Raw genomic sequence first — 13,386 nt, 5'->3', positions numbered from 1 at the left:
CACACACACACACACACACACACACACACACACACACACACACACACTTTAAACGCAAATTCCTTTTTGCTGAGAATTCGCCACAAACATTGCAACAACAGTAAATTTACACTTTCAAGCTAACTCAATAAAAACAGTCAGTTCGGGATGATTTAGGATTGTTTGTTAGTGTATCACTTTTTTGGTGACTTCTTTCCTTAATGTAGGAGATGCGGCCAGGATCCTGAAAAGTTCCGAGCAGCCTCAACTCCTGGTTAAAGCCAAGAGCAGCTGCTGCGGTTCAGTTCCCTTCGGGAGAAGACTGAGAAGTAGCCCCTCGGAAGTGCGATATGCTGAGACTCTGAACTGCAAGACCCTGATCCAACGCTCCTTGAGGTCAAATGGAGCCGTTCCTTTGACTTCAGTGAGGTTTGGACAAGGTCTAATCCGGAGTCACACATGTTAGCAGTACGGTTGTGAATTGAGGGAGGTTCTGCATGATCAGTGGGTTGAGGAAAGCTGTCCCTGGATTTTACTCCTGAGAAAATTGTGATTTGTTTGTGGCACAGGCATTTGTTGAGTTGTTACGGAGGGGGCGTGTGAAGTCTTCTGAACTTGATAGTAGGATCATGGATTTTGTATCAACAGAGCTATCACTCACTGCCACTGCTCCAATCTGTTCCCAAAGTCAAGTCTAATGGCAAGTTATAGGCATTGGGCTCTATGGAGCTCATCCAAACCCCACTGAAATCAACAGGCGTTTCCCCACTATTTCAATGGGCTTTGACTCAGCACCCCCTGTGCTGAGTTTTGATGCCATGTGTTTTCATGTTATTTTCATCATGTCTCCAAAGGACATTCCTGCCTCCTCTAAAAGCTTCTGTACTATGTCAAATGCTGAGTTACAACATGTGTTTCAGGACTGTTGGCTTTGTGCCAGAATTTCTGGTTGGTTGGAAGGAATTTTGCAATGTCTTTCTCAAAGGAATGAAACAGGCAACTGGGATTGCCTTACCAGGAGGAAGAAGGGGGGGGGAAAGCATTTGGTATTTGAAAATTTGTGTTTCTAATATAATAACACTACTTGATGGTTCATGTATTTATTTGGAAAATAGTATTACGGTAGAGCTGTTTGAATGGTAAAATTGCTAATGATTCATGCATATTTTTGTGCATGAAAGCATTTTTCACTATCTCTCATGGGGTTGTATTATTCATTACTCCTATTTGCAGTAATGGCTATTTAGACAACTGCCAGTTATGCCTGAAAATATGTGCATATTTAGAAAATTACATAACATAAATGATTAGATTAATCTGAACATCCAAACTGGAAAGAAGGTAATTTATTCCCGGTGTTCTACTTTGGCTCTCCCTCTAAAATGTTTCAATCCTCCAATCAGGAAGCAGAAACCAAATTAAGTGACTGACTCTAGGTGATAGTCCATATTCTTGTTGTATAACTTACCTCCTGACATGCCCCTGCACTAGAAGAGCTGTGAATGGCTGCATAGATCTGCTACACAATTGTTATGCTAGCTAAAGAGCCACGTTTAGAGTAGCTTTTTATGGTCCCTTTGCCATGTTTCTGCAGCCCAAAGGGATCAAAGCATGGGTCAGGATCTGCTCCTGTATATACTGTATTTAATGAAGATGATGAAGGAGAGAAGGCTGTGTTACAGCCTCTCCCATCACCCATGACTAATATTCCAGTGTATGGGCTGGAATGGAAGCCATAGCCTCTCTCAGCCAGGCTATGGGGCCACTGGAATAACATACACAAAGTTCCAGCAGATTCTACCCATACCCAGCTCCCCCGCCCCCTTCAAACATTCCTGTCCACATCAGCCTATCCAGGCCCAAACTAGAACCTGGCCTGCAGTATACAAAGGGTGCAGTGGTTCCTCTGCCTGGCTGCCTCTCATGAACAGTTATGAAATAACTTTCCTGTAGCAGAAGTTTGATCCTAATCTGTTAGAGTCTGAAATAATTTGAGTTTATTTAAGGTAACGGTGGATGTTCTCATTACCTATGTAAATGGCTAAGGGATGGTCCACACTTAGAAATTCACCAAAGTAGCTATTCCAGAATAATTATCCCAGAATAGTTATTTCAGTGTGAGCCTCCCTGTGGACATGCTTATTCTGGAATAAGCATGTCCACATGGGGATTTATACTAAAATAACTATTCCAGAGTAATTATTCTGGAATGGCTATTTTGATAAATGTTCAGAAGGCCTCACCGCTGACTTAACTCTGCTCTCGTTGAAGTCAGGTGTAAAACTCCCTCTTTATACAACTGTACTTACTCCAGGGGCATTGCTTTCAGGGCTGAGCGTCTCCTTACCAGGAAGGTATAGACCTAGTGGGGTGGAGGGGAGTGGAGAAAAGAGCAGAAATAATCAGGCCACTGGAGAAAAATGACAGTGAAACATATTAATGACATTGCGGGCTAGATGGAGACTTGGATTGTATGCCTGTGAGGTGGAGGAAGAAGTCCCCTGCAAGGGCTACCTACCTGCTCCATAGGTCTGAGCACACTGTGCATCTGCTTAGTCCCTTCCTGGAGCAGGTGGGCAAGGAACATCCGAGAATGGGCACAAGCTTGACTCTGTCCCTTCCATGTGCCAGCCAGCATAGCTGAGCTGGCTTAGGGAGGTGAGGGGATGTCATAATTTGCTGCTGCTCTAGGCCAACAGTAAATGATCACCCTCCCTCACTTGGAGCAAGGGGGGGACCAGGGAGAGAACTGTGCATGCTAGCAGTGTCTTTGAGTCACAATATCTCTCAGGGCTTCCCCCGAGATAGTGCAGCTCACACATTATGCCTTGCTCAGGGTGATACCTAAAGGTACAACGTAACCTTGAATACGACGTGCAGTGATTAAAGGCCGGTAATAGACATCTACAGCTATTGGATAGACTGATGAAACAACAAGGAATGTGAGGAATTATTTAGGATGACAGAAGGAAGCTATTAAGAAGCAGAAGATTTAAACTGGATATCAGGCAAAATATTGTTATAGTGAGGTCAGTTAGGCTGTGGAATAATTTCCCAAGAGAAGTGGTGGAAATGCCATCAGTTAGGGCATTTAAAACTAGACTGGGCAAGGAACTATAAAATGTACTGTTGAGAACAAAAGCTACCCACCTAACTAGATTTAGCTAGGCTGTGTTATTGTTCTACCACCGACATGCTCTGTGATCTCAGGCAGATCACTTTAGCCCAGGTCCTCAAAGGAATTGAAATCAATGGGATTTAGGAGGCCTAAATACCTTTGAGGACCAGGGCCTTTGCCTCTCTTTCACTTCCACATCTTTAGATGATAACCTCTTTGGGGTAAAGACTGTCTCCTACTATTCATTTGTACCGCACCTAGCACAAAGCCCCCCCCCCCCAATACCAGTTGAGGTCTCTAAGGGTATGTGAAAAACCCATGGTTGGCACATGCCAGCCAGTTCGGGCTCATGGAGCTCAGATTGTGGGGCTGTTTCATTGCTGTGTAGAGTTCCAGGCATGGGTTGGACCCTGGGCTCAAGGACTCTGCCAGCTGCGAGTTTTTCTTTGCTGTGTAGACGTACCCTTTGGCCATGTCCACACTAGCAACTGTACATATGTCCGTGTGTGTAGTTGTGCCATAGCCCCCTTATTGTCCACATCTAAACTCCAGAAGCACAGAGAAGGGGAATAAGCTACAGTGCTTGAAAGGGCTACTGTTATATCAATATCTATCTACTCATTTATACCATGGTGTAGCGGTGCCTGCTCCACAAACTCACTCGGAGACCGCTCCAAAGTACATGCACCAGTGCTCTTTTATTGTTCGTGCCTATCCCCACCACCTACTATTTACATATCTTACAGACCAACACTCTGGGAGACCGCTAGCGTCTCCTGCCAGTAGGGGTCTCAAGCGCCTTGCTCCTCCCTTTCCTGTCTCTCTCCCTCACTTCCTCCCAGCCAGCTTTATATAGCAGGCTGGCCACTCAGGCCTGCAGGTGCATCCCCTCAGGTGATTAGGGCGTGGCCTCCCTGGCCAGTCCTAACTAATCCCCCTTTTAAGCTGAGCTGGGCTAACAGGGGCTTGGCTTGGATCTCCTAGCCAGCCCCCTGTTACACATGGTCACTGCCATTGTTTCTAAGCGCATCACCCGAATAGATTCCACACTAGCTTTTGCTCTCTCTTGTTTCTCTGATCCCACAAGGGAGAATGGTCAGTGACTTTGGGCTTGATTCTTCTCTGTGTGTGAGAAGAAAAAAAAAAAAGCAAATTACTGGGGACAATGTGTATGTCTGTGTGCCATCAGGGCAGCACACTTTGCATCATATTTGGCTCCATTTGTTTTGGTGGATTGCTGGACCTGGCGGTGGGTGGGGGTTTTGGATTAGTGCCTCTGCCTAAGGAAGTCAGTGTTCAACCTATACTAACGTCCATACATGGGTCTCTTCTTATGGATTATTGGTCTAACCATCCGGCACATTCTGCTAGTACAATCCAGGATGGATTTCTTGGGCATTTCTTTACTAGATGTGAGACCCTCTTATGAAACGATATGTGAGAAATAAACAACATTTGTCTGGAATCACAGAGTCCTAATTGCCCATAAAACAGGTAATGTGTACAGTTTTACCCCACTTTTTATGTCCAATCCATGCCTGCTACAGCCATAAACTACACAGAGCTAGACAATTCTACATCTAGGATGGCTTTTATGGACTGCCATATTGTTGTTGTTAGGGTTCTAGAATTTTGTGACACATCTCGAGAGGGCATATCATCACCTGAATTTTCACCTGTGATGTGCCAGGTACATGCCTCAGCTAAGGAACGGACAGTGTGACATGCCTTTAGCTTGACTGAGAAATAAGCCACCCAACAAAATGCTGCTGCCTGTCTCTCTTTTTGTGTATGTAATTTCCATTCAGTCATATCCTCCCTCCTCCCCTCTGCTGGGAGATCTGAAACACCTTGTAATGGGGTCTCTACCCCACACAGGCCTGGAGGGGTTAAGATGGCCAATTAACTGCCCAGCCTGCACCTGGAGGAAACAGGGAGCAGAGATTTAATTAGAAGAGGCTCAGCTGGGCGGGGCCTACTTAAGCCAGGAAGCTGGTAACAGCAGGCAGAGAAATAAACTGCAGTCACTCCCTGGGAGAAGGAAGGTGTGTAGGGGAGTTTGGACTGGCAAACCCAGAGATGACGGAGAGTCGGAGAGGCAGGCAAGGCTCAGGGGAAAAGCAGCGAAGTATGGGGTAGGTGACCTACCGTAGGTCAGACTTTGGCTGCTGATGAGAGGGCCCCTGAACCAGGGCCTGGAGTAGAGGGTTGACCTGGCCACTGGAGGAGTGGCACAATTAGAGGAGTAAAGAGAAGACTGCCATTTTGTGGGGAGGGACTTTGATACATTCCACCACCACTACCCTCAGAAGGAGAAATATGTGGTGACCTGGCTGGAGGGCTAAGTCATGAAGAGGGAGCTCCTTGAGTGGTAGATGGTGAGAGGATGATGGGAGAGACACCTGCTGAAGGATGGGGCAATGCCTAACCAGAGCTAATGGCCAGGAGGAGGCGCTGCTAAGCTGGGACTGCACCCTGTGACACACCTATAAAGAACAGTTGTTGTTTCATTTGAGGTTATGTTTATAGTACCATATGTATCTATGGTGTTTTGCAGACGTGTCAGAAGACAGGCCCCTGCCCCTAAAGGATCTACAAACTATTAGCTCCATCCTGCTGCCATTTACATGAATGGCAAACTTCCCATTGACATCAGCAATGTAAGATTGAGCCACAAGGACCCAATTCTGCTAAGATCATGCTCATTTCTTCTGATGTTTGTGAGCAGAATGGAGCTGTACTGGGGTCATTTACTTTAGGCCAGAGATGCCTTTACTCACATTGCGTAATAACTTACCCCACAAGTAGGGACACCGATTCCAATGGGACTTTTCTGGAAGTAAGGCATGCCTCTGTGTAAGGGAGCGTGGTAGAATCTGGCCTTCGATTAAGAGAATTTGCCCTATTACATCTGCCACGGGTCTCGTTGACATGAGAGAACAGTACCTTTGTGTCTAGATCTCTCCTAGAAGCTAAGATGATGGAGCTTGCATTTGTGTTAACTGAAAATCAGAGACAAGATAGCTGGAAAAGACAAAGACCTATTATGGGCTTGGCCCTGTGTAGTACACGTGTGGGGTGCAGCACTTTTAAGTGTCAGGTAAATAATGAGCACATGTGAGCCCAGTCCTGTACTAATGACACTGCTGTTGCATGGCCGCTGAGTTACACCTTCTCAGGACCAGAAGTAAGGCCAAAGAGGAGAGAGCATAGAAAGGCCTCTCACTTATCTGCTGAGTGTAGGATCCTCCTCAGGTTTCTTTGCTCCGTGCAGGACCCAGGTGGCATTACACCACCATTTTGCTCCTTCTATCCTGAGGGAAAGTGGGGAGTCACTTTAGCTCCACAATGCAACGTAGAGCTGCCTCGGGGCTGCTCTAAGTTATTCCCCCTAGGAGCTGTTCCTCCAGCTCAGGATCACCATAGCTCAAAGTGCTCTGACCACACGGCCACAGTATCCTGTATGACTTGGAGGGGCGGGGGAGTAATGGTGGACATAGAACTGGCTACAACACCTTTATATTACTTAGGAATTCCCCGATGTAAGAGGAATCCCCTGCCAACTTTTCATCCACCAGAGAAGTAACAGAGTAGGGACCAGGATCTACCCCTGAGAATCCTACTTGAGGCTATGTCTCCTCAAACAAAGCTATACTCTGCCGCACTTGAAGGCTGAGACTTTGTTCCATGGGGGAGGACTGTACCACACAGTGCCTGCTCACATTTGCTTCTCTATTGTGCAAGGACTCTAGGATCAAGACAACATCTCAGTCCATCTCCCACCCCATACAGGGTTGTGCAAAGTCCCAGACAGAAAGAAAGCTCCAAAAAGAGGCTCTTCTGGGCTGCACCATATAGGGAGGCAACAAGGTCACTGGTGGAAGAGCTGGATTTTATTCTTAGCTCTTCCACTGACCTACTGTGTGACCTTGGAGAAGCCACTAGGTTCTCTGCCTCAGTTTTGCCAGTGGTAACATGAGGCTAATAGTGCTTCCTTTGTACAGGGCTGTGGGATCTATGGATGCAAAGCTTAGCATTGCTATATTCAGGAGTGCGCAAGATAGCATGTTATCTCCCAAACAGAGAGAGATAATTGGCTGGTCTGTTGGGCTGAAACGTGACTTTTTTGTCACCCCAGAATCCTTGTGAGGTGACTGCTCAGGAAGGGACATGTTAGATCTGTGCATGGATCCTACTGTACCTTGCAGTAAGTGCCATCACAGCTGCCTTGTTCACACAGAGATGGGTATCTTGGCTGGGATGATTTAGTTGGGGATTGCTCCTGCTTTGAGCAGGGGATTGGACTAGATGATCTCCTGAGGTCTCTTCCAACCTATTCTATGATCTACTCAGCCCGAGCACAAGTAGTAGGCAGCACCTTGCCATCATATATTATTATTCTGGTCCTCTCTAGGGCCAGCACATTGTCCTAGGCACTGTACAAACACAGAACAAGAGACAGCCCCGCCCTGAAAAGCTGACTTTAGCCTCAAAACACCTCTGGGGAGTAGGAAAGGACCACCCGCCTCATTCTACCAATGGAAAAAACCAAGGCACAGAGACAATCATCTTCTATAGGGTGGGACTGGAACTGGCGTCTCAAGCCACTGAGACCCTGGCGTAGCGAGGTGACGGGGAGTTTGCCACCGACTTCAAGGAGGCCAAGAGTTCACCCCAAGCCGTCTCCCACCCCGGGGGCTGTTGGTAGCGCCCCCAAACATACACCGTGCGCCACTTCCTGGCATACAAATCTCCCACCGACTTCAGATGAATCCCCTCCCCGAATGTTGGCTGCATGTTTGTAACAGCAAACATCAAATGTCGAATGGGGGCCAAGCACCTGCCATTTTGCATGAGATTGATGGAAACAGAGGCCCCATCAGTGCATTAGGGCCGTGTCTCCTTACTGCCCTGAGCTCAGCAGGTCCTACTGAATCATCTCTGGTGTGGTGTAAATCGTCCCCCTCTTTAATGCGATTTTTTAAAATCAATGAAACGATGTCTTCAGTGCTGTAGCATTAGGCCACTCTATACATAGGTCTTCCAAAGTGCAAAAACTTTAGAGTAAATGAATTAATTTGGTTGGTCCCCTCCCCTCCAACCCCCCCCCAATTATGCCTAAAATGAGTTTAAATTAGTGACTTGAGGGGGGAAAGTAGAATGCCCTGATCTAGTTTTAGAGTATTTCTCTAGATACTTTACAAACCGAATCTTCCTTTCCTCCACCTGCTGTCCCAGGGCTCCCCTTGGCTACTCTACGCCGGTGAATCCAGTTTCCCGTGTGGCTCTTTCAACAAGAAGGCAAAACGATTTTCGAAAGGGGCCCGTGAGTCCTCACATACCCAGCCCCTGCCCCTCACTTCCTTGAAAGCAAACCTGATCGCTGGAGCAGCGCTTAGAAACGCTGAAATAAACATTCCGGCTAGAAGGACACCTTCGCTCGCGTCTGAGGTTTCAAACCGAAGTCGGAGATTTTATCCTCCCATTTCTATCTAGCCCCCTTGGCGAGTCTTCTGAGATTGTTTTTGTTGCGGGGGGGTTGGATGAAACTGTTTTGGAGGCAGGTTGAATGTAGACGGATTCCTGCCAAAATTGCGTAGGCAACACGCTTAGCAAAAAGGGTGCTAGGAGAGAAGCGACTGCTTAAATCATAAAGGGGCCTTTTGTTCACGTATTAATCTAGTCACAATGCTGAGAGATCGCCTCGTTGTCTTTTAAAAGCGGTGCAATACACGAACCCGGTTATTTTCTGTGGCTCTCACAGAGCAGTCGTGAAGTTGCCACAGCAAGGCCATACAGAAGGCACCGCCATTCTGGAAACCTGTTGTTTCATAAGTATACAAAGTTTACTTTAGTTTTTGGAATATTTCTTTAAAAATCAATAAGAAAGAGGCGGTGCAAAGGCCGCGATTTAAATAGTTTAGAACGTGGTACACGAACAAGAACTGCGAAGGATCAGAAATAAGATCTCCTGTAAACTGCGGGAGAGATTTCTGAAAATAAAACTCAACTCAAGTGCAGACACATGTTCACAGTTCTATCCAGGTTAGGGGAAAACAGCCCTAGGGCTCGGAAACTTGTGACGAACATCTAGAGACAAGACACTGATGTTTTGAAATCACTCCAGTTTTTTTTAAAGAAAACTTACTAGGCTTGGAGTTTGAAAAGCAGGATGGTTGGAGAATGGGTTGGCTTGCTGTAGGTTCTGGCAGTTCCCGAGGGGTACGCAGGGCTTCTGAATCTGAACAGTGTTTGTAAAAGAAAAATAAAATGAAGCAAAAAAACAAACAAAACAAATCCGAACAGTGCGAATAATCTACTTCCTGTCACCACGCCAAGTGACTGATTCATAAGATCGAAAAAGAATTGTTATGCAATTTACAGCCATTCAAAACATAGGCGACGAGACTACCTATTCTTCATGAAGGAAAACCCGTAACTTCTAGTTAATCCTCGTGAATTTATGAGGTGGCAGAAAAAGCTGATGAAGATTTTCCCTTATTTCCCAGAAATATTGTCAAAACCAGAAGCCCCGGACAGGCCTTAAGAACTGGGCTCCTGCCCAGACCGAGAACAAACAAATATCCCATTTTCCAACAATAATTATTTCCAAACGTGAAACTCATAAATTGCTTCAATAGTTCCCACTTAAACAGCTTTGAGGGATTTTTTTCTCTCTGTCTAACTTGCATTTCAATTGCTTGGAAAAATTAAAGACAGTTAAAAATTAGTGCACGGCTTTTCAGTTGCCAGATGGCGTATATATCCGCTTGATGGTTGCTATAATCCATGCACTAAAAGGAAGTTCTCTTTTTAAAAAAGAAACCTTCTTTTTAGTGTTCAAAATAAGTTCCACTGTTGTGGACAAGCATCTTAAAGTGATATTAATTTTTAGATAGAAAAGTCTCTGTAAAATCTCCTGACTGTTATGTTTAAGCTTAATGTAAAGTTTAAAAGATGTTTTAAGTTTACTTTTGGAACCACCTTTTAAACTATGTCTACAGTAAAATTTGTTGTAGCATATTTCAGTGTTATATAGAAAGGAATTGGAATCAAAAGTGGGGCGTATATCACAGTTTTGGAAAACTTTAATCCATTGGGCTGTATCAACCCAGAGAATTGCCATAAATCAGGTGATTCTGGGTACAAAGCTAAATCCCAACCTGTAGTCTTTACTCCGGCAACCAACACAATTGCTTTCAGTAAGACTTTTGCAGAAGGAAGGACTGCAGGATATGGACAGAGATATATTGGCCTGAGTTTACTCTCTGAACGTCCTGGACATATAATATTATCATAGATGTGCTTTCGCACCCTACTTTTTTTTTTATCTTGAATATCAATAAAAAAATATATATATAAAGCAAACAAAACAACCACAAAAAACCCCCAAAAGACTTTCTTTGGAGGACTCTACCGTATCACCAAACCACAATCATTCTGCCTTCAGTAGCTTCTTCCGAATGTGCAGTATTATTATTCACATTTTATTCTGGCATCCGTGGATTTGCTCATTTGGTTAGGAATTTGCGAAAATCAATCTCTGTATTTCGTGATGCGTAACCTATTAGACAGTGGCCAACTTAGTTAAAGGGTAGTAAAACTGTCTTGTAGGGTGGTGTTTAACACCGAGCTGTGAATTCTAAAGTCAGACATTGCTGGTAATAGCCTTCGGTGTGTCTGCCCCATTAAAAGAACGGTGGACTAGGGACTTGCAAAGGTCAACTCAGTATATAGAGCTCTGCTGAATAGAAAAGCGCCAGAGGTAAACAGACTTTTAACTTTCAACTTGGCCTTGACCTTCAGATTATGTCTGACCTTTATGCAAAGGAGCATCTTAAGACTTTAGTGTGTTTTCCCCCTGTCTGCAAACATTTGACTGGTTGAATGGTATCACAGCCCGGTTCCCAAGCTCGGAGAATGATTTGGAAACAGGAGTGAATGAAGACAATGAAGAAAACGTGGCCGCTTTTAAATAGATATATTTTTAAAAATAGCCTTGAAATGAGAATAGCTTAGTCTTAAAAGAGAGATTAAATACAAATTAGGACCATTTGCTAGTTAAAAAGAAATTGAAGGAGAAACCAAACTAAAATTTGGCCAAGACTCACGCATAAGCGACTTCAAGGCTCTAGAGAGTGTGAAACAAAAATGATGACAGGACACGTTTTGATCTCCAGACTTTGCGTTGGTGTGTGGTGAACCCACAGCCCAATCCTGCTGTCGCTGAGTCCAGTTGCAAAATGTATCGTTGATTTCGATGGGAGAAGGACAGGACACCCGCCCCCCTTTTACGTTTTTAAAGAAATTAAATGACTTTCCGCAGTGAATTCTGCCTGAGAGTTTCAGGGCCGGATTCTGCTTGTCTGCATCATTTATTTAAAATGGGTTACTCATGTGAGTAAAGCGGAGAACTTGCCTATGGTAATGGTTAACTGCAAAGATAATGTCCCATTCCATCATTGATCTAAAATAGCTAATGAATCGGATACACATACACACACACACACACACACACACACGGGTATATAGATAGACGAGAGAGAGATTATTGGAAACAAGTCTTTCTTTTCTATTCCTTTGCTAAACTGATCTTTTTTAAGGATGTCATGTTTTTGGCTTACAACTAATGATTATTTAAAGCTTTTGTCAGCGACCAGAACTATGACAAATGCCCCCAAAATATGGTTGCAATAAATTACACAACGCAAGACATTGTATAAGAAGAGCAAGCCTCCAACCAGCGCTAAGAACAAAGTCATAATTTAAAATCCTGGGACGTTTTAAAGATTTGAGTGACTAGACGTTTGAAAATTTAGGTTGGACGAATGCGCGCTCAAGACCTCCTTTTAATCCATTCCCTCATTAGCAGCCTCGCTTTATTTCTGATGTGCCCATCCCTGTGTTTAAAATACTCTTAATTTTTTTTTAACTCTGGGATATGGTTAAAACCTGTGTTATTATTTCATTTGTTAAAGTCTCAGGACGGGGCGTTTTAAAATGTGTAATCTCAGAAAGCAGAACTCTACCAGTAGGGTTGTTCAGCGTTCCAAAACTTTCTCTTTGCACATTAAAAATAAAAATAAACCTAAAAGAACAAAATCCACTCAGACTAACCTCAAATAGTCATGTGAGGCAAGCCTGCCTGGAAATGCGCGTGGTTTTATGAACACTATCCTCTGGGTAAAAAACAGGCGAAGTGGAATAAGTTTCAACCAAATGCTTTGTTGAAGGAAAACAGACACATATTTGCGTGTGAGGGTATATGTGCGTATTAGCATCATGAGCATGTAAATGGACATGATGCACATACACAATTATTTATTCACGTGTGTACGAGAGAGGAAAACACAGAGAGAGATTTGGGAAAGTTTTTGAATGAATTCATACATCAGAGACGTGTGTCTGTATGAGAGAGAGTGTGTATATGTATTATTTATTCGTTCAAAAACGTTAGATACTCCGTTCCTCTCTTTCTCTCTCTGGTACACACACCTACGTCTCAATTGTGTATTCACAGAATCATAGAATCATAGAATATCAGGGTTGGAAGGGACCTCAAGAGGTCATCTAGTCCAACCCCCTGCTCATTCAAAAACTTTTCTAAACTTCTCTGGCGGTGCATGCCCGACTTATTTACTCGCTCAGAAACTCTTCCAGATACAGAGGCAGCTCATCTGTAAACAGCTATCATGGAAAACCTCGATTTTTTTTTAAAAGCGCAGTTATATTAGCTGAGACAGCGTTCAATGCCATGCCACAGTGAAAATAAGAAAAGTCTGCGTCTGGTGTGGATTAATGCAGCCCTTAAAAAAAAATCCTCCCAGACTTTCCTTCTGCATATAGTTAGTGCAAGAGGATTTTTCAGCTTTTGCAATTATATGGCAGACCCAGTATTTTGTAGCGTTGCTGATTGCTCCCACCCATTCCCCAACATTTTATCCTTTCCTTCATGGCTTTCCCCTCCCTGTCTCTTCATTCTTTCCCTCCCAGGAGACCATTGTCTTTTACAATTGTTATGTAAGCCCTCTCGCTCGCTCGCTGTTTTAAATAAAAAACATATTTTTAAAAAATCAAAAATAATTGAATGAACATTTTCAGCCAGACAGAGGGGGAAAGAGAGCCACACACACTCCTAGCCATGAAACAGTCAGAAAACAGTGCGGTTTAGGAGAGCCGTTATGAACTGCAACATGCGAAGGCCTATATTAACTTCTCAAGTGATTCTAAGTTTATTCTCAATAAAATAGAAGCAATTCTAACGCCGTCTAAAGTTTCAGAAACAATGA

The sequence above is a fragment of the Terrapene carolina genome, unplaced genomic scaffold, assembly GCF_002925995.2.
Source record: "Terrapene carolina triunguis isolate 2854851 unplaced genomic scaffold, T_m_triunguis-2.0 Scaffold193, whole genome shotgun sequence".
In the NCBI taxonomy this organism is placed as follows: domain Eukaryota; kingdom Metazoa; phylum Chordata; order Testudines; family Emydidae; genus Terrapene; species Terrapene triunguis.
This window is presented reverse-complemented; position numbering follows the sequence as displayed.